This window comes from Dermacentor albipictus, chromosome 1 (genome assembly GCF_038994185.2).
Source record: "Dermacentor albipictus isolate Rhodes 1998 colony chromosome 1, USDA_Dalb.pri_finalv2, whole genome shotgun sequence".
In the NCBI taxonomy this organism is placed as follows: Eukaryota; Metazoa; Arthropoda; class Arachnida; order Ixodida; family Ixodidae; genus Dermacentor; species Dermacentor albipictus.
Genome location: NC_091821.1, coordinates 264553752 through 264574175, shown reverse-complemented (window position 1 = coordinate 264574175; position 20424 = coordinate 264553752). Strand labels below are relative to the sequence as shown.

General features: G+C 46.5%; 1 long non-coding RNA gene across 1 annotated transcript in view; it reads left to right on the top strand.

Annotated features, from left to right (window-relative positions):
* Positions 1-19652, top strand: part of LOC135915185 (uncharacterized) — a 137441-nt gene extending 117789 nt beyond the window's left edge. Inside the window, exon 3 of the long non-coding RNA XR_010568541.1 lies at positions 19518-19652. This is a non-coding gene — a long non-coding RNA (uncharacterized lncRNA). The remainder of the gene's footprint in view (positions 1-19517) is intronic.
* The last annotated feature ends 772 nt before the right edge of the window (positions 19653-20424 follow it).

Here is a 20424-nt window from a genome sequence, read left to right as displayed (position 1 = left end):
ATAGCGTCACGTTGAAGTTACCGGTGAAGACCAAGGATCCGGTGGGTGTCAGCAGTACGTTGAAGTGCGTGGCAGTATATATTTAAGCTAAACCCCAGCCGTCCTGACTTCAGTGCGAATATAATGATGCGGGTGAGCCATGATGCTTACTCAAGAGTTGCAAGTACTGAATTGAGAGCATCCAGCACTTGCATTGCACTTCGCGCTGACGGAGTGTGCAGGTTATTTAGGAGCATTCGAAGGGTATTCATCAGACACTGGAGCATCATGACGACTTGCCGGTCTTCTTCGGGCAATTTGTCAGGAACCCGCGCTGTTCGCTCTACAGCCGTGCGCAGCTGTATCACTTGACGTGGCTTCGGCTGTGGCATTATAAGGCACGCCATAGTGAAGGACTCTGGATTAATTTTGACCACCTGGGGTTCTTTAACGTGCACCTAAATCTAAGTATACGAGCCTTTTTGCATTTCACCCCCCATCGAAATGGAGCCGCCGCAGCCGTGAAGCAAACCCTTCACCTCGTGCTTAGCAGTGCGACGTCATTAGCCGCTACGCCAGCGCGGTGGGTGCCCTTGTGACAAAGCACTCCCTGAAAACCGCCATTTATGCTCGAATATTGCCGTTTCTATGCTGCATTCCACCGCTCGAGTGCTCCAAAAACAAACGCGGTGACTTGCACGAGCGAAGAGCCGTCAGAATATTGCACGTGTTGCAGGCATCCTATCCTCTGCTGATAGTTCGAGAATTCTTCAGTGGCTAAGTGCGCAAGCTGACACTTTATGCGACAGGCAAGACCATCGCGCGCCACCGTCGCATATACTGTTTAGGGAGGGTCCGTCCATTGGGCGCACAAGCTGTGTTCCTTCTTCGATCATGAGTAGTGCAACCTGCACATGTAACAGGGCAAAAAGGCGCCGTCAAACTGTGCGCATTTGTCTGCCCCTCTTGGGTTGCCCCGTTCCTCCCGGGTCCCTGGAGTATACGCTGTCGAGTTTGCTTTATTAGAGGTGCGCCGAGGTGGACCGATAGATGCGAAACCCACAAGAACCGCGCAGATAGGAGACAAAGGGGAGGACGGTGCCTATTCAGCCCTGCTTCCCGTTTATTGAGCTCTTGTACGTATTATTTTTTGCTTCTTAAGGTGTCCCTTATAAAAAGTGCCAAAGTTCGTCAGGCTGCAAAATGTGTGCAAGTTGCCCAATGTTTAAGCTATTTTGACTACTGATTGGAGTTCCACTCAGAAAGAACGACTTGTAATGGTAGATGAGAGCAAATGCTTAAAAACGCCATTGAAATCGCTACCAGTAAATGGCACCATTTAGGTTGTTTTCAAATAATTTTCAAATAAGTACTGTACACTGATAATGTTCAGTAGTACGGTTATAAGCAACTCGATAAAAACTACACTCGGGCATCACACGCACCAAATTTATAACGCACTTTCTGTTGGCATCAGACTTTGTCTGTTAGAAACCGCCACTTGCTCACTACCACGTATCTCACGGTTGCCTATACTTGCGAGGAAAACTGACCAAGCTTCCAAAGGTTGTCATCCATAAGAGCTGTTTATCATTTGCGGCCATGTTCGCTAGTATTAGCTCCGCTATCATGAGTGACCAGTCCTTGTTCTTGCAAACTGATTTAGCATGCATGAAATGCTTCCTGAATTTAGGGACCCGGATCCTCTTTATCTCACCGCAGTCGGTGGGTTACTGCCGTCGGCTATACAACACGCAAGCCCTAAGCATAAATTTTTATGGACATTGCGTTGTTACGAAAGTAAAGAATATACGGCAGCAATTGGCTCAAAATGAAAATAGTATTCATATTATGCTATTGCGCCACCTAAGGACCTCCTAACGCAGTTCGACAATTCTGTCCTACGGGTTAAATGTGGCGCCAAATGCGCTATAATATAAAGTCAATGTATTAAAGAAGACGATGCCATGATATGCGCATCAGCTGCATTGGGGAGGTTAAGTTAGACGGTACGATTTAAAGGTGCTAGTACTTGTGGCCCACATGCTTATGCAAATGAAGGATATTTGAGTTCCAGTTACAGTGATAAACGTTCAACCTGCCAAATTGAAAATGTATCCATTCTGTTGCCTGAGGATAAATGGAAAGATTTCAGCTATCATTAAAATAACTGAAAGCTGAGAATTCCGCTGCCCGAATACCGAGTAAGTTGAAAAATGGCCCGACTGTGGGCTAGCAAGCATGAGAAACTAACCATTCTGTATGTTTAAGAAACAAAAGAAATTGTCGCGATAGCCGACTAAATGGGAAGTTCGTAGAAGTGTCATTTAGATTAAGTTCTATAGCTATGTTGTTTCGCTTCAACCCAGCCTAAATTTGAATCTCATCAGAATTCCATCTTATCACAATTAAAAAAGCGCAAGAAAAGTGTTTTAATTTTCATTATTAATATTTTTTAGTGTAATCAACTGAAGTGTCAGTGAATCGAGCAAAAACTGAGCACCGACATCAAGACGCAAAAAAAAAGCTCATATTACGCTACTTTTCTAATATCCGACCATCTTCTAACTCAATGTCTGCGTGTGCTTCTTCGCCTCTGCCGTTCTCCTCGTCCTGCTGGGATGAAGGCGAGTAGTGCCATTTTAACCACATGAATTGCTTATGCTAGCCTGTAATGACGTCAGTGGGCAACGCTTTGTTGCTGCGATAGATTTGCTTTACCGGACCCATATCCACAAGAAGTTCGTATGTAAATAGTGTTCGTAAGAGCGAATTCCAGCCAATCCTTATGATAGACATATTAACGAAGCCAGCTGGACAACTGGAAAGATGGCGTACGAACGAAAATCTTGGTGAATTCGGCCTCAGAATGCCCTCGAAGAAAGCTTATTCGCGCCGACGTTGTCGTTAAAGTGCTATCAAAATTTCTCGCAGTATTATTTGAGTGGCCTAGGAACATGGCTAACCTTATATGAACGCTTTATGTTTTTTTTGTGGCTCCTTTCGTACGGTTCTTTCGAAGTCGCGGTAGCGAAAAAGGCGGAGATGGGGAGGGGGAGAGGGGGGCGAGGGAAAGTGCGTGGATGTGCGGCTGCCTGGCTGTGAGCTGCTCGTGCGAATGACATTTACAGTATGATGACTGCCTCTGCTCAGAGCAAAGCTCTTGCCCTCTTGCCCAATGCTTTATACGTGAGAAGACATATATACGTACGCCGCCGGCTTCTGTAACTGCACGCGGTCTGCTTCCATCGAACCGTTACGCTTAGAGCGAAGCAGACACACGCGGCCTATACTAAACGTGCAGTCACTACTGCTGTCTGGGTGTTCCGATCGTGCTCTTACACGCGTTCCTATAGACGTCTAAGACAAGATTAACCTTCGCAGCTCGAGCGAGGTGTTGCGTCTATTCGAAGCGCAGAAGGAAACGATCTCGGAGCGAAGGTGGTCCGCCCCGGCTGCCGTTCCGATCGCCGATGGAGCTGTCTTATCTCGAGCCTGTCACGATCGGTTTTGAGATTTGACGGCTTCTAAGTTACAGAACCTTCTTCCGCGGCTGACCCGAGGCCGCACAATGGTCGACGTGGATCGCTTGCTTGACCGGCAATCGGACACGGGGTCTTTGTATAGGGGTAAAAAGCAGAGCAAGTAAAATGGCATATGTGGTGGCTTTGTTTGTCTCTTGTAAGCCACAGACGAGGTGCTTCGCTCGCGGTGCTCCTCGCGCACAATAAGCGGAGCATAGCTTTGTGTGTTCGGTCTTAAACGCATGGTTAATTGGCTTTTTTAGTCGTCGGGGTTATATCCCGGTTTTGATTCGGTGTATAGTAAAAAAAAAAGCAATAGAGCAGGCACATTCTATAATCCCCGCGCAAGAACTGAATCAACAGCAGATGCTAGCCCTTTAACTGGCAAGATAAGAAGGACTTGGCCTAGAATATTATTATTGGTTTATTTCTTCTTTATATTGCTCAAATACGCGCCAGATGAAATATTGAAGAGTTTCTCTAAAAACTAAGCGAGATAAAGTAGGTCAGTATTAGTCAATAGTCAATATGCCAGCATTAACGCAGGCTTTATGAATGCTCACAACACGTTAACCAATAGGTCAGCCAGTTTCTCATTTGTTAAGGAATAATTTCCAAGAGAGATCGCACGTAACGCCCTCAGTACTGACATTAGTGATTAGCATAAAGTGTCGCTGTCCTTTGGTATACTTAAGGTCTCACGATAACATGCTAGCACACCTCTTAGTTGTCTGATAAATCTGTCTCTTGAAACGATAGAGTCAATTCCTAGAGACCTGCATTAAGGGGGTATAGTAAGGCAAATCGTCCAAAAAACCGATTTTTTGATTTCATCAATAGAAAATAATACACACTGTGGGGAGCAAAACAGTGGCGCGGCGAGCGCGTAGGGGCGCTCTAAGCCATTTAAAAATGGCGCCAAAAAGCGCGCCGCCTGGTATTTAAACGTGACAGACCCGAGGGTTTGTTTATATGTTGTTTTCCGTCATTTTTACAGTGTTTACGTAATTATGTTTACTTCACGTTTACGTTTACGTAAACATGAAGAAAGGCTTTGGGGAAGACACCAAAAATGCCAGAAAATTTCTGTACTCTGCTGGTGCATGTTGAACGGCTGTAGTGAAGGTGCAAACATAAAAATGCGTTTTTCTCAATATCACTTTTTTCAAAATTTTCGGAACTTGATGTACCTTTTCTGGAAAACTGCTCAGCCCTTTGCGCTGAAATTTTCCCAGAATATACTCACATCCCTTGCAAGTAATCTGAACCTAAATGTGTGAAAAAATCACTCAGTTATAACTAAAAAAAAAGAAAAGATTATTAGAAAGACCCTCCACAGTACGAGACATGTGACGGCAATATTTTTTTTCTTGTGACGTAAATCTAGCAAAGCATTTTTTAAAGGTTCCAGCTAAACCCACTATTATACAGAATTATTGTGAGAAATTTCGCGGTCATGCTGTTTTTTTGTTTCTGAGAAAAGGTACATTTTATTTTCCATCATAGCTTAAAGTTTGGTTCTCAACTACACAAAAAATAAAAAAGGCCTGCAGTAAAAAATTACACCAATTAAGGCCAATGCTATTGCTATTGAGCGTGCAGAATTTCACACTAATATATAAAACAGTTGTTGAGATATAAAGCTGAAACTAAGATAGTTCATGCACCCTACCATACCCCCTTAAGGTAAATATTTGAGTGCTATTTAGTTAGTAATGCGAAGAACAGTCGGGAATTATTATGGTTACATTGCTTCCTATTTAAGCACATATTCACCTTTTTATACCAGTGTACTGCTCCCTTCCGAAATCTTTCAATGGATTTTCAGTGAATGTCGAAGTTTTCTGCGAAGGGTTCTATACAGGCCGAATGTTATGCACTGTTTCATTCATACGTATAAACTTGTGAACGTTATTAAAAACAACAGTGAACCTAGAACTTCGCTGGGGTGTTAGCGAAGCTAGAATTTCATAAGATTATTTTTAGCCACCCAAGGCGACATCCCGTTCGCGACCACTCAAGTAATTTTGCATACAGTTCCATGACTTACCGTTTAAGTTTAAGGTAGCAAATAAGATATCTTTAAACTTATAGCTACATTGTTGCTTGCATTTCAGATGTTGAAAAACGCTGCATAAGCAACTGTATGTGATAAGCTGCTTGATTATGTAACATCTGCAATTTTGTTAGCTGTGCTTTGCAGGGATGACCAACCGAAGCTTGTAATAAGAGATGCCGAAAAGGCTAATCTAATCAGTCTGTAGGATAACATTCTGTAGCTTTTTTGCAGGAAATTGATCGTCGGTCATTGTACAACGCTATCCTGCCTCTACACTTATAAAGGGGTGCAACGTCTCCAAAATGCCCCAGCGTACAACGTCCAGAATAATTCTAACCACCTGAGGTTCTTTTACGTGCAGCCAAACAATGATAGACGAACGTTTTTTGCATTCCGCCAATGGGAATGCGACCATCGCGAGTGCGACCATCGTTGCGGCGCGAGGAACCTGCGACATCTCACTCAACCTGCAATAGCCTCAAGTCGGGCAAGGAGAAATGTTTGGCTTGCTTCGTTTATTTCTCCTTCTGCCAGTTATTTGTATTTGTTGGCCTAAGCATGATACAAACAGTATTGTTACAAAACTAATTTACAAACGTCGCTTATTTTCCTTTTAGAAATGTGTATGTCTCATTGTTGAACAAATGTTTGTGGCTTTTCTATTGTAGAAACCTCAGTTACACCGTAGGACTTCACCGCTTCAGAGAATTTAGTAGAAATAATGGACCACGACAAGCCGATGTACTAGACTTCTCATCCGTGCCACAAAGTTGCGTGAGGGAAAGTCACTTCATTATTAATCGCTCCCAATTTTCTTTTTACATAGTGTATTAGTTTTCAAGAGGTCATCCCCGATCGTTCTTCTGCCCCCTTCCTTCAGATTTACCACGCCTCATACGATGCCGTCGATGTTCAGCTATTGCCCTTGAGAAGACAAGGCGCATCGAGATTAATCTTTGAAAAAACCGAGTAGATCCCGTGCACATACTTGTGAAAGCCGCAAAGCTTGCATACCTATATTTTAAAGGCTGTAATTGATTACCAATGTTCCAATGAACTTCAGATGAATTGATAATAGCGGGGCATCAAATACCAAAACAGAATTCATGAAAACTTGTACAGACTTCCTTAATCTTTCTGAAGATTCCAATCATCAGCCAGATATTGCAGCTGAAAATCCCTGCGAACATTCGGGCTGTCTCGCGTAGATTACGCTGTTGTTTACGTACGCCTATACTAACAGTTTGCTTCGAGCGGCATCTTTTTAATGGCACATTTTGTGATGGTTGCAGCAATATTTATAATTCAGCAATATTGGCTGACATCTAGGGTACAAATATTTCAAACACATTAACTGAGCAATCCTGGGCTGTCCATCAGGCTCACGATGTGGCCGTGAGGCTTGGCCTTCCGGTCCTGACGTGGGAGCGGCCCGCTTAGTGATTAATTATCACTACTTGCAGGACCAAATAAAGTTTTCCTTCCTTCTTTCCTTCCTTCCTGAGCAGCAGACTGCGATAGAGTCACATATTTTACGATACCGAACAAGTAGTGGAGCAACGAAACTTTGATAATTTGATCATTTCTTAACGTAAGATCGCTCACTCGGGTCGCTGACGCGAATTCGAATCCATCGAAGATGGCGACCCCTAACCACAAGGCAAAGAACCAGCATTCAAGTATGCGCATATGGCAATGTAACTGTCGATCGTACAACCCTCGACACGCCAACCTGCAAGAATTCGTCAAGCTGAATCAAACCGACGTCATAGCACTACAGGAAACCAACACTCAGAACGTCTGACTGCAAGGATACACCACATATGCATAAACCCAACGCAATGCCATGCTGGTCACGAAAACTCTCACAGCCCAAAAACACGACGTATATAACACTGGGACAGACCACACCTTAATCGAGGTTTTACCGGAACGAAAGACGCAGCTAAGCCTATTCGTGGCCAGCGTGTACAGCCCCCCTCGCGACCAGCTACCGGACTTCGATCATTTTGTGCGAAAAATCAGGAAATCCACGAATGGACACCAACTCGTCATAGTGGGGGACTTCAACGCCTCGCACACGGCATGGGGCTATCATACCACCACACCACCACGAGGAAGGGCGTTAGAGTGCACGATGCCACAATGTATTTTATTTCAGTTCAATAAAGAGTTCGACTTTCGCCATTCCACTATAAAAGGCGAGGGAAAACCTATACAACTACGCGCTAATAATAATATTTTTTTGATTACCGCCTTATTTGGGTAACCGGAAAAGTTTGAAGTACGAATTATGTGCAGCCTCGCGGAGGAACAGTGGCTGGCTGACGGTTATGAGGGCGTCGGCGGGGCTTCACTGCAGACCTAAGTTGTACCCGACTATAGCATTGCATTTTTAATTAGCTCTGGAAGAATTATAGAGAAATGCATACTTGCGGAATAATCACAGTTCTTTGGGATCCCTCTTTTACTGCTCTACCAAGTGCCAAAACCGACTGGTATTGTTATTTGGAAAGTTGGTAACGATGCGTGGCCGACAGTTCCGTATAATCGCGTAGAGCGCAGGACGCTGCGGTTACTGCGCCCCATACCCGCTTAAGCCCCCACAAAAACAGCCACATAAGCACATCACAGAAGTGGCTACGTCAGACGGCTCGACCGATAACTGTAGAAGCGTCATTCAAAACAACACTGAATCGTTCTCCACTTCCGGCGGCGTTTTCCCTACTTCCTTTTTAAATAAAAAGATGTTGATCCATAAATATTTTCCTAAACAATGGTTAAATTTGTTAATTTTCACTTTTCCTTCCTGTCTGGCTGTTGCCTTGGCTCTCTCCCTTAGTAGATCGCTTAATTTCTCAACTCCTTGCGACTCTTGTTTTCAGTTGTGAATTTCGCACGAACAGTGCTGTACAATTGGGGAAAAACCAGACGAGGTAACGGGTGACAGTCATATTGCTTATGGATTTAAGGATTACGGCGGGGTTTGATGATGGACGCTGTCTCGCATTATTTTATTTTTAACCTAATCTAACCCATATTGCGGGCGCATGGTTCCGAGGATCTGCCATCGTCGTGGCGAGCCGTCACTCGTGGAAATAATGAAGCAAAAGGAAAAGTTAAACGCAACTGGAGTTTTCTTCGTCCGCAACTCGTTCCACGAGCACACGGACCAGCTGACCACGAACCGAATCCTTTTCCTGGTCCCTGGAGCAATCTAAACAAAGAAGGTTGAACTAACGAAGCTACAGCGATGCGTGTAACCGTTGAATAGATGCTACGCATCTCGAATTAATTGCGCGAGCTCCGAATCGATGAGAAAACTGGCCTTCACACCCCTGGAGATGCCGATAACTACCGCCATCTAAAAGGAATGAAAAAGGCAGCAAAATGTTGACCGCCGAATAGCTGCGAAGTCTCAAGATTGATTTGGCGGCGCTTTAGCAATGTGTGTGAGAAGTGGTGGCGTGGGCGGGAGGGAGGGAATATGCCGCTTAATTTCGGGGGGGGGGGGGGGGGGTCGAGGCCGGGCCCCTCCGGGCCTCTCCCCTGGGTATGTGGCTGCAGCATGCACAGACGCAGCCGTTATATTCCCCGACTCTCAGGCCGCCTGTAGAAACTTCTCAGGCGGCCGCATCTCGGCCGATGCTCTCAAGTTTCTAAAGTGACGAAGCACTCCGCTCCCATGCAGCTTAGTAACGTGGGTACCCGGACACGGGGGCTTAGAGGGAAACGAAGCGACCCACGCCACTGCCCACGAGCACGTAAGCCGGGCTCCCCTCGCCCCACGCACTCTCCGACCCGCGGCAGAAGAGGAGGAGGCCGTACCCACCAACAATTCGGCCACATTACAACACTACAGGCTCGAACGTCGAGTGTACCCTCCACCGCACCCAAAACTCGGCAGAGAAGAAATCATATTCCTTAGACGCCTACAAAGTTACACGTGCACTCTGTTGCGCTCTCCAGGGTAGCGTACCCCACCGCTGCTGACAGTTGTTGCGACGCCGTTTCTCGCAGCTCGACCGGCGTTACTTTTGGGTGGCGTGGCGTTGTCGGCGGGCTGCAGGCGTCCAGTAGGCCATGGCCACCAGGCAACGACGAGACGATTTCTAGTACGAAACTTGCACGGTTTATTCAATGGTTGGAGAAAGATGAGAAGAAGAGAATGAAACGAAAAAGTGCATTGCGGGGCCCTTTAGATAGGCCCACTAAAATCGTAGGCGGGATCTTGCTCACGTCAACGTCACGTGACATGCACTCAGTTCCCATCGGTGCTTTGCGGCTGCTCCTTTATTCCTAGGCGATGTTGCATGCCCCTGTCGGTGCTTTGCGGCTGCTCCTTCTCTCCTGGGCGAGGTTGCACGTCCCCGTTGGTGCTTTGCGGCTGCTCCCACATTCTCAGGTGAGCCTAGACGGGTCCGCCTCCGCAGGTGGCAACCCGCAGGTCCGGGATCGTAGGCGCTTATCCTTTCTTCTAGGCGACGTTGGTTCGCGGAAAGGGCGTCTGGTTGTGGATGGGCGGCTGATCTAGAGTTGGACAGTTCGTGGAAAGGGTTCTTCTAAAGTCGCACGCACACAAAAGGGCCTGTAAGCACTGCGGGGCGCCAGCCAGACCGGGAGCCCCACGAGACAACCATAACAAATTAGTAATCCACCCTCCGTTTCGATGAGGCATGATTGAGCATCCTTTTTGCCCGGGGTGTAACACGCCAACCGCAACAACTCACGGAACGATATGCAAGACTCTACCCGACGCTCCACGGCTGCCTCTGCCCACTCTGCAACGTACCCGACACATTGGCACACTTGCTCCTGGAATGCACGTGGCAGGAAGGCAGCGAAATGCAACCGGAAATAGATGCGAAATGAGGACAACAAGCAAATGAAGACCACCTATTCGAAACGTGGGATGCCAAGTTCGTCCTCGGGGACCTGGAAGACCAACGACAACTCGTCACTAGACCCAAGAGGGCAGTCGAAGCCAGAGGATTCCTGGACTAAGGAGCCTTCCTACCTCAGGGTGATACCGGGCCTCCCTCGGGACACTGTTTCGAATAATAAACGTTTCTTTCTTTCTCTCTCTCTCTCTCTCCCTCTCGTAAAGTAAGATCATAAGTGGCCATCAATATTGTTCATTCGCTTGCAATTTTTGCTCAATATTTATGGAAATCGCTCAATAACTCAAAATATTCGCTCAATATTTGCTGAAATCTATAGCAAGCTGTAATTTCGAATCCACTTGCACCACGTTCATTGTCCCAGTTTCATGCTTGTAGACAGCAAGCCCCTGTTAAAAGCACACGTTGTGGTATCCGCAACAGCACTTTCGTAAGTATATTACTGATCGGCTCGTCGCTGCTTTCTGAGGCGTGATAAAGTTTCCCAAGCACCATATTACTTCCTTGTGAACATTGAAGGCGTTGTTACGCTGATTTAACTGCTCTTTATATCAGATTTCGTGGCTAGAGGAGCTATTTTGAGTCCGAAAGACAGTTGCGACAACCACGCCTATACTTGTGTCCTTACGAGAAACAGGAAATCCAGCTGGGAATACTTCTGCACACGACATACTCTAACCAAAACAAGACTTCGCGCATACAGCAAATTGTGTTTTCGCTTATCCTTATGCATACATACCAATTGCATTTGTAGAAGCAAGCTTACAAACACGTTTTGCGTGAGAAATGGGCATGTCTTGTGTCCACCTATCTCGTCCCTTCGTTATTTTTGCGCCCATGCTTCTACATTAGGCAATATGTGCCCTGTATTTAGTGTGCATGCGGCTTAAGCTTTCGTGTACATGCGGCGACATGCAGACGATACTGCGAATGGGCAGAAAAGAGGCAGCTTCGTTTGCACATGCTGCAGGTACACTGCATTGCTGCTTTAGCAGACAGTAAACATTGCAAAATACTGCAATGCTTCTGCCTACTCATCACGACTACTCATGGCTCTGGCTGCTTGCTAGCTTCCTTCATTTAAACTCGAATATTTAAAACTTAGGCTGGCATGCGCTCCACTGAGTAATCAATGTCGCACTTCCCATTTAATATATTCAATCCTCTCAAAACTACATGCCTATTTTGGCCGCACCCCTGTGTGCGCCACCACCGCTAACCGAACTCACTGTATGTAGGTTAATAGTGCGGCGCCCTCTAATGACTGTGTCGGGCAGAACAAGCTATTCTTTAGCACCGCTGGTAGCGTGCAGGCCGTTTTAGAACTTCCACCTCAACTCCGCTGAGCACAGGCAGAACAACGGAGAGAGGCTGCGGCAGTTTCTTTTGCCACTCCTTTTATTTCTGTGCCTGTCGCTACTCTCGAGAAAACAGCGGCGAAAGTTTGGATAGTAAGCAGCAAGGCGCTCCCCCTTCCTCGACACTGCGGAGAACGGCGAAAAAGACTACCTCGCGAAAACTTTCTAGTGTGCAGGGGGAATCGCAGTCGAGGGATACGCCGCGCACGGGCGCACAAACTAACCCCTAATGGAAAAGCAGACAGCGGTAGCAGGCGCCTCCTTTGCCCAAGACTCTCGGAGCGCGGACGGAAAACGAGGCGGAGGCCCGCGAGCAAGTGTGTAACACAGCGTGCCTCTGAGCACGCACCGTGCGAACTGGGATGCCTTTGGCAGCGGGGGTGACGTAAAATATGCAAGTGCACTGTGGTGTGGGCAGAATGACGCTTGGGCGACGCCACAGCGACAGCGAGGGATGCATTAGTCGATGACGCCGGGGACACGTGCAACCTGTAATGGCACCAGCAGCTGCCTGATTTCACCTGGCTCGACTCCACGTGTCCCGAGATGCGCCCTACCCACCGGGAATCGCATGTTGCTTCTGGGGCAATTAAATATGCATCACCGGATCAGTTGTGAAGCAACTCGCGCGCGACACAAAGATTGTTTAGAACGCTTTACTTATGCAAGAAGAAAAAAAGATGGGACGAACGATGGAGTGAGAGGAGTGTTGCCCCGTGGGATTCGTGCTTGCATGTCTGTAGTAATTCGTATCCAATTTTGGGTACAGAATGCTTAGTGCCACATAACCATCACGACTTCGCCTGATGAACTACCGGTGATGCAGACGCTATGTAATTTCCTAAAATGGAACAGCGGACAAGTTCTACAATGGCTATTAGGATCGCCAACGTTACTTGTGGGGCGCTATAACGTAAAGGTATTCCATTCCGACTCTATTCCAATTTACTGACGTCAAATTCACGTACTGGCGCTCTTTGGTCATATTTGGCCCTTGCGCCACAAAACACTATATTCATCATCAAATGCACGTACGTCGGCGAAAGCACAGACGGTGCCCCGCAAGGTTGTTTCAACAGCCCAGTCAAACGCTCTCCACGCTTAAAGAAGTTGACTTTGGTTTCGTTTCAAAGCGAAATATATTGCCTACCACCACAGCTTTTCCTTATCTAATTGGCTGACGAGAGGCGAGGAGCGCGCAGAATAGGAGTGGGTTTCGGTATGGCCGACCTAGCGCAGTGTAAGTCAATTAGCGGCGAGAATTAGGAGTGGCGCCCTCTCGCGTGTGACGTCACGGCTAGGACGCAGCTCGCTCCGTCTCGCTCGGCGGCCGCGCGCGCTCGTTCCTTTCGTGTATGCTTGGGGTATGGGTGGCTTTAGCCGCACTTATTGAAGGGTATGTCGGCCTCTTTCTGCTGCCATGCCGGAACCACAGTTCCTTCTCCTAAAGTACGTGAGTCAATAAAATTTGGAGCTTGGATATCGCAAGCTATGTAGCGTTGAACGGGGCTACTGGTTTTACAATGCATATACGCGCCGTGTCTGTCCATAAATTTTGCGTAAGAAGAATGTTTGCAAATTCAATACGCGAAGTCGTGTACGATGCTTGGCTAAACACTTAGCATTCCCTTAGAATTTAGCTATGAGAGACATTGCATTTTACATGAAAGAAAAATCGTGGTAATTGGCGTCAGCATGTTATCCGGGTTAGAAAGACATATCTCAGCGAAGCTGACATCATGATTCTTATTACTCTGGTGAGTTGTTCTGGCCAAGTATGGTCATTTATTAATGCATAAAAGAAAGAGTTAGACGCCCTATTTTTATGAAAACGTTTGCTGCTAGTTTCACCCCTCTCTGAAACAGGCCTCCAAAAATACGAGTCACTCATGGCTGCTAACACGGCGGCGCGTCATGTAGAGTATTTACATAGTTAATTCACAAATACCATAGTAGCAATCACCTGAGAGAAAAGTTTCGTTGTTAAGATCTAGAGCCAATCAATTGCAAGCGATTAAATGTTCCATAGTGGCCCTCAGTGGCCTTTATCGACAACATGGCAACAGCCATCACGCAACGGTAGCACGCAACGGTAGCAACCGACTGTCGGTATGGCGAGGCACGCTTTGTTCGTGAAGCCCATCACTTCACTACAATTTCGAATTGAAGCCATAAAGCATTTTTTCCAGTTCCAATTGGAGTGGCTAAAATATTCTCGAGCTACTACAGCGCAGCTTAGATTGCCTAGAAAAGGAAAATTCAAGCACTTTCTGTCTCACCATGTCTCGATCCAGCGTCGTTTAATTGTGCAAACGGAAAACTACTCGCTTCGTCGGTACATAAAAGAGAACCTCGCCCAACTGCAGGCAAAATTAAGTTTGCTCCAAACCAATCGCAAACATTCATAAAGAAAACAGCACAAGATTTACATATATATTCACTTGATTTTTGACCCTCTACAGGGGAATTTTATCTTCAATATGTCCCATACTACTAATCATTGACGCTTCGACTTCTTTCTGGCTGCAGCACGCGGTCCAACAGGCATATTTCACTAAAAAATTTAGGCCGAGTAGCCTGTGTCATATATTACAAAAAATGTACAAATTCGTCATGTATATTCCCCAAGCAACAGGCACCAGTAAATTCTCAAGTGAGTTGAACGTGTAGCACAGAAAAGGGAATTGGTACATTCCATTTTGTATTCTGTAAGTAGACGTAAGTCTTCATTCGCTTTACTTCAAATTACCGCCGCTAAAAATAAACACGCGAAGAACCGCCTAATCTTAAGAAGCAGTCAAAGAAGAAAGTTGTGCTTGTAGAACCTAACTGCAGTATTAGTTAAGTCCTCGTGTTACTGCCGAGCGTATCTGTGAAGAAACGCAAAAATTCGATATTACACCATGAACTACTCGTCGTGAGCAAACCAGTTTTAGTGGATTGTAACTGTTGTAGAAGTCATATAGAGCCAGTGTCTGTGACATACTTGTTGCACCGCGGCAGGTATGGTATCATAACTGATTCTTATTTTCTATATTTTTGCGGTTGTCGATTGAACAACCCGCAATGAGCTGGTCTGCGCTCCTTCGACTGGCACTGTAGCGTTGCCTTCGAGAGCGGCATTGTCGGGTAAGATAGGCTCTTTGAAGAAATTTTCGCAAATGAAGACGTCGTAAAAATATATTTGAAGCGATCGCCATAAGTATACAAGCAGAGAGAACGAGGGCGAGCAAACGAAAACACCGCAGAAAGCGCCCGGTCACTGCCTGAACTGTAGCAGACGACAGGCGCGAGTCCTTGCCCTGACGTCACGCGAGCGGCGCTCGCAGCGCCCCTGTAGTTCGTTCTCGGGGCTAATAACCGGCTGAGGAGAGCGGTGTAGGCGTCGCTGATTGGTCCGTTTCCCCTTGATTAGCTTGATGTGGCTCGTCGACGATTGAAGCGGTGTTTAAAGGGGCGTTAAAAACTCTACCAGAGCAGATGCTTAGTGAAGAAGACTCGGCAGGGCGTACCAAAAAGCGTACCTCGTATGCGTACCAAAAAGGCTCGGCAACGTTATACTGCCGCGCAAAATATTTATTACACGCAAAGAAATCAATTTCGCCTGCAGCTCCGAGTACACAGCACCGGAGCGATCAGTGGACAGCCATCATCTATTCATTTCGGGACGGACCCGCCTCCATAGACTCTGGCTATTCCAAAAATAAGCTGAGTTTTGTAGGGTATATTAACCCATCTTTAGTGCGTACACGTCCCTTTTACGTGGTGATTTCCTACAATTTTGTGACGACGCGTGACAAACAGGCTAGCTAGGTGTGGGAACATTTTCACCAATCGCGTAAAGCTAGCGGTGACAAAGGAGTAGAATAAGAAACTGGGCGTGGCTCCCAAAATGTATGACCAATCACGGAGGGCTAACGAACGAAATCAAATAGAAACAGATTGACATATCTTCAGGTTATAGCGCCCCTGGCCGCGCATGCAAATGTAGAAATATATTGTCTTATGCTTAAGGCAAAATAAACGCCGCTTTTTCAGTGATGAAAGCTGCATGGTAGGGAAGTCTGAAGTATGTATTAATCCCTCGATTAGAATCACTCCGTGTTCGCTTAATATTTAGGTAACAATGGGCCTGGTTACTGTAAAATAAGGCAAGAAAATGTACTCCGGTGTTAAAACAGCGCAACATTAGTTCAGCGACATATTTATTAGTAGCAGCGGCTCAATGTATATTCTTGTTTGGACGCATAACTTTTGAAATCAAGCTTTTCTTTTTCTTCTTGCATTCGAGAGCTTGTCAGCAGGAACTATGAGCCAAGTAATGAGAGCGCCTCAAGTCAGTCGCAGTGCTTTTGTTGCTGTACAAGCCTGTGTCTGTTGGCCTCTCAATATACTGCACATAGACAGTATGAGCAAGAAGAATAAGGAGATCCGAGGAGCTTAATTTTTTGAAGATAATCTCTTCTTTAGAGACTTCACGCAGGTTTGGCTTATGTTGAATCTGGCCTCTTGGTCAAACAAGGGCCCTTTTGCGCCTGCAGAGCTCATATATTGAGTCACAAAAGGTATCAAAATGTCGGTATGAACGAGACAAGAAGCCGGAATTAGGCCAGAACAGGTAAAAATAACGGTGTGGGCGTAATTAGAGCCTAATGTAGCGGAAAATTAACCACATTGCACCATAGACTGCACTATCTACGGGATCGGTTGGCAACAAGAAAGGCTTGTCAAGCAAACTCGACGCGAAAGACCACTTCGACGTACTTGCGCGTATAAAAGAAAACTATGGAAAAAATTTGGCATGACTTAAATAAATAGAGGGTAAAAAAAAGTAAGATCTAACAATACAACGAAGCAACTAATGCAAATAAGACAATAATATCGCGCAATTACGCAACATTGCATCATCTCGAATGCCCCAATTTCAGTGCATTTAAATACATATACCATGTACGTCGACCTTGTCTTCCTCAGCTTCAGTTCAGTTCCCACGCCTTTCTTTTTCTTAGCCACAGCCACACGAAGACACGAGGACAGATACTGCGAGAGGCAAGCAACATTTCTGATCTTTGGTGAACATTCAGGGTTGCAATACTTTCTCTAAGCTGCTTTAGAGTTTAATGTACTTCTTTTCCTAGACGTATAGGCAGAAATAAATAAAGGGCCCTCGACCTCTTACGAAGTTTTGAACCGTGATGTTCAAAAACACTCCGTGCGATTAACAATGAACAGTTGCGAATGGAGAATGAACCTAGAAAACAAAGCGGGACATGCTGGTTTCGAGCCTGTGCGACGTAGGCCAGTTCCAGGTTGCTCGTTTAACCTCGCTTGGATAATAGCTGGCAGGCGGCGTCGCCCCCCTGCGGCGACCTGATCACTTCTTCTTCTTCCTCTGAGAACCTCATGCATTCTACGGAACCTCAGCCGCGCGGTTATTTTGCGCCGCTCTCCAACTGCTCGCCCCCCCCCTTGGTCAGCCTCTCGGCGCCGTAGCGGTTTCACATTTCGCCGTCTAATGGCGGCATCGGGATCTGCACCGGCATCGAGCCGCGGGAAGCCTCTCCGCGGGTGCCCGTTCTCGTGTATGATGTATCGCAGGCCCGAGCGCACGCGCGCCCCCCCTGAAACCGCGTCGGTGGCGGGCTCGTGTCCTCCGCCGCGACTGGCGTCACCGTCTCGCGCACTTGTCTTCATTCCGCGACCACGACGGGTGTCGCGGGGCTTGCAACCACGCTGAACTATTCAGTTTCCGCAGCGTGGCAGTGGCGGCGAAGCGGAATTTTTTTTCAGCAGCCGCGCCTCCGCAAGAGCGGCCGCGAGACCCCGTTAGGAATATTAACGACGAGACGAAAAGGAGAGGCGTTCACCTTGGCCGCTCCCTCTAGAGAGGGCCACACCTGCCGAAGTAGCCGACTTGGAAGCGAACCATGTGCAGTTTTGCGGGTTGGCGGCTGGAACCACAAAGCGTACGCCGACACTGAGAAGAAGTAATTGAGCTTACGGCCTTCGGACAGGAGATAGGAGGCGTGCCCCTTCTGTGGATGTGTAGTTGTAGCTGCGTCTGTGTAGTTGTGTGTAGTCGTAGTGTTTGGATGTCTTTGTGGTAGTGTGTTTGTGTGACTGTGCGTGTGTTTTTGAACGAGTAAGTGAGTGCGTGCGGGTGTGTTCGCATGCATGCTTACGTGCGCTCATGTGCATGTGTTTGTGTGTATGCATCTGTGCGTGTATGTGCATGCGAGCTTGAGTGTGTTTGTGCGTGAATTTGCGCGTCAGCGCGTTTTTATGTGTGTGTGCGCGCGTGCGTGCGTGTGTGTGTGTGTCTGCGCGTCGCTCTGCCGACATCGAGCGTAGAACGTATAAGCGATTGTATATTCGATCAATGAGGGGGACAACAAAAGAACCCGCTTGGGATTTTTAAGAGCACTGAAAGTACGCTTAATTCGAGGTTGTTTTATGTCATAGGTATTTGAAGGGCAGTGCACGATAAATCTACTTTGCATTGTGTTAAATTCACGGATGATGATTAGGGACCGTTATGTGCCTATCCATATATTATTCTTGTTCTAAACGTCTTCACACCTGCTCTACATGTTCAGTGCCGCGAAAGCCGGTGAAACCAAAGTCTGCTTTCGCGTGGTCACGAGATACCAGTGCTGTTTACAGCCGAGCACGGTGCTCATTTATGCAGGTTAATTAATATATTTTCGCTGTATATATGCCTCGTTCTGTGAGAGTGCGCTACAAGCCAGCGGTTTCAAGGCATCGAGTTCGCAAGCTCTGCCAAACTACATCACTGTATTAGCCCTGTGATTATTTTCAGTAACTAAATATTGGATAAAATTACTGTCTCAGTGCTCGTAACGCTAATAAAAGTAGCACAAATAAGGAAAAGGCCGTGCTACCCGACATTCAAAGTTTGCGTTCACGTAAAGCGTGCTTTGCCTCAGTAATGATACGTGAGTAAGAAACCTCACTTTAAGGGTGCGAACCATCGTTGAACTTTCAACTTGTAATGTAATAATGCTTTACAAGGAGAAATACACAGGGCTCGTATTTTTATGTGTATACAAAGTAATACCGTACTCATAATATATTATCGTGTACGCTTGCAAAGAGATTAAGTTCGCCCAATAAAACGCTACTTTCGTCATTCACAGTTTTGCTGCTTTCTTCACCGTCACTACTACGTAACAATAACCTCGCAGCTGTGATATGTGTCATGGAGAGTAGGTATGTCATGGAAGTTCTAGAGTACCAAACATTTAATTGAGGAATACAGAACACTGTGTACTAGTTTCAGCCCTTTTCTGCAGTTGTACTCAGTCAATACTTGCTTTACTGTGGAGCACAAAAGGCGTTGCCGTGTAGGATGGCAAGTGAGAGTTAACACTGCGCCTGCTTCAAAAACCGTTGAGTAAAAAAAATGCGTATTTCTTTCTTGTTTCCGGGGAACCCTGTTACTTTACGTAGTAAGACTTAAACAGTCTTTTTTATAGCGATATTTTTTTCTAATTGAAATTGCAGCGCGAAATGTAGACAATAAGGGAAAGGACGCCACTCGACCCGAGCCCTCATTTCGCGTGTCCTCTTTTCCGTACTTGTCTATTTCTCGTGCTGGAATCTCAACAAGAATACGTACCAGCTCACTCAGTTCATCTTCATTCTAAGATATTTTCCCACCTCATTCTTCTTACAGACTCGAATGGTGATGCTTAAGAAGGAAGTTCAGGGAAGAAGAAAATGCGTGTCAAGAGTAGACGCAACAAACCGAAGACCAAAACTCTTACAAATTGGTAACAGCGTATATCTCGTGTGGCAGCAAGGGAAGTGAAGCAAGTGAAAGAGAGAGAGAGAGAAATAAAACCTGCGTAAAAATGTTTGACGTGTCTTACTATTTTAAGTGATCACGTGAATTTGGTCTGGTTGTGAAATGAGGAAGGAAGGAAGGAAGAAGTGGAGAAGGAAAGGTAGGGAGGTTAACCAGTTTAGCTTAACCGGTTTGCTACCCTACACATGGGAGAGGGATGGGGGAGATTAAAGATGGGGAAGGGAGAGAGGGAGAGAGAGCACATAGCACAGCACACATCGTCCGTTGGAGTCCATCAATCTGGCATGGTACGCGACATCACTCTCACAGCCGCTTGTCCAATCCCGTCTCTTTCAAAAACCGTAGTCCCTTGGTCGCCTATCCGTTGAGCGGTAATGCCTACGACGGCATCGTTAACATGACACTAGTGTGGCTGTGAGGTAACTTCACAGCAGTCATGGAGGGCCTGCCATTCTGGAAACTGAGTGTTAGTAGCACAGCATGCTGGTAGAGTGAAACACCACGCACGCACGTACGCAGGCACAAATAGACATATACACAGAGGGACGGGCAGACGGAGAGCCAGAAGTAGCTCCACAAATAAGGTAACACTAACTCCTACACTCTCTCCTGTTTACTTCAAGAAGCTTCTAACACTAGACTGCTACAGGCAAAAAGTGTGCGTGCGTGCGTGCGTGTGCGTGTGTGTGTGTGTGTGTGTGTGTGTTTGTGTGTGTGTGTGTGTGTGTGTAAGAGAGAGAGAGAAAGGAGTGATACGAGAAAGGCAAGGAAGGTG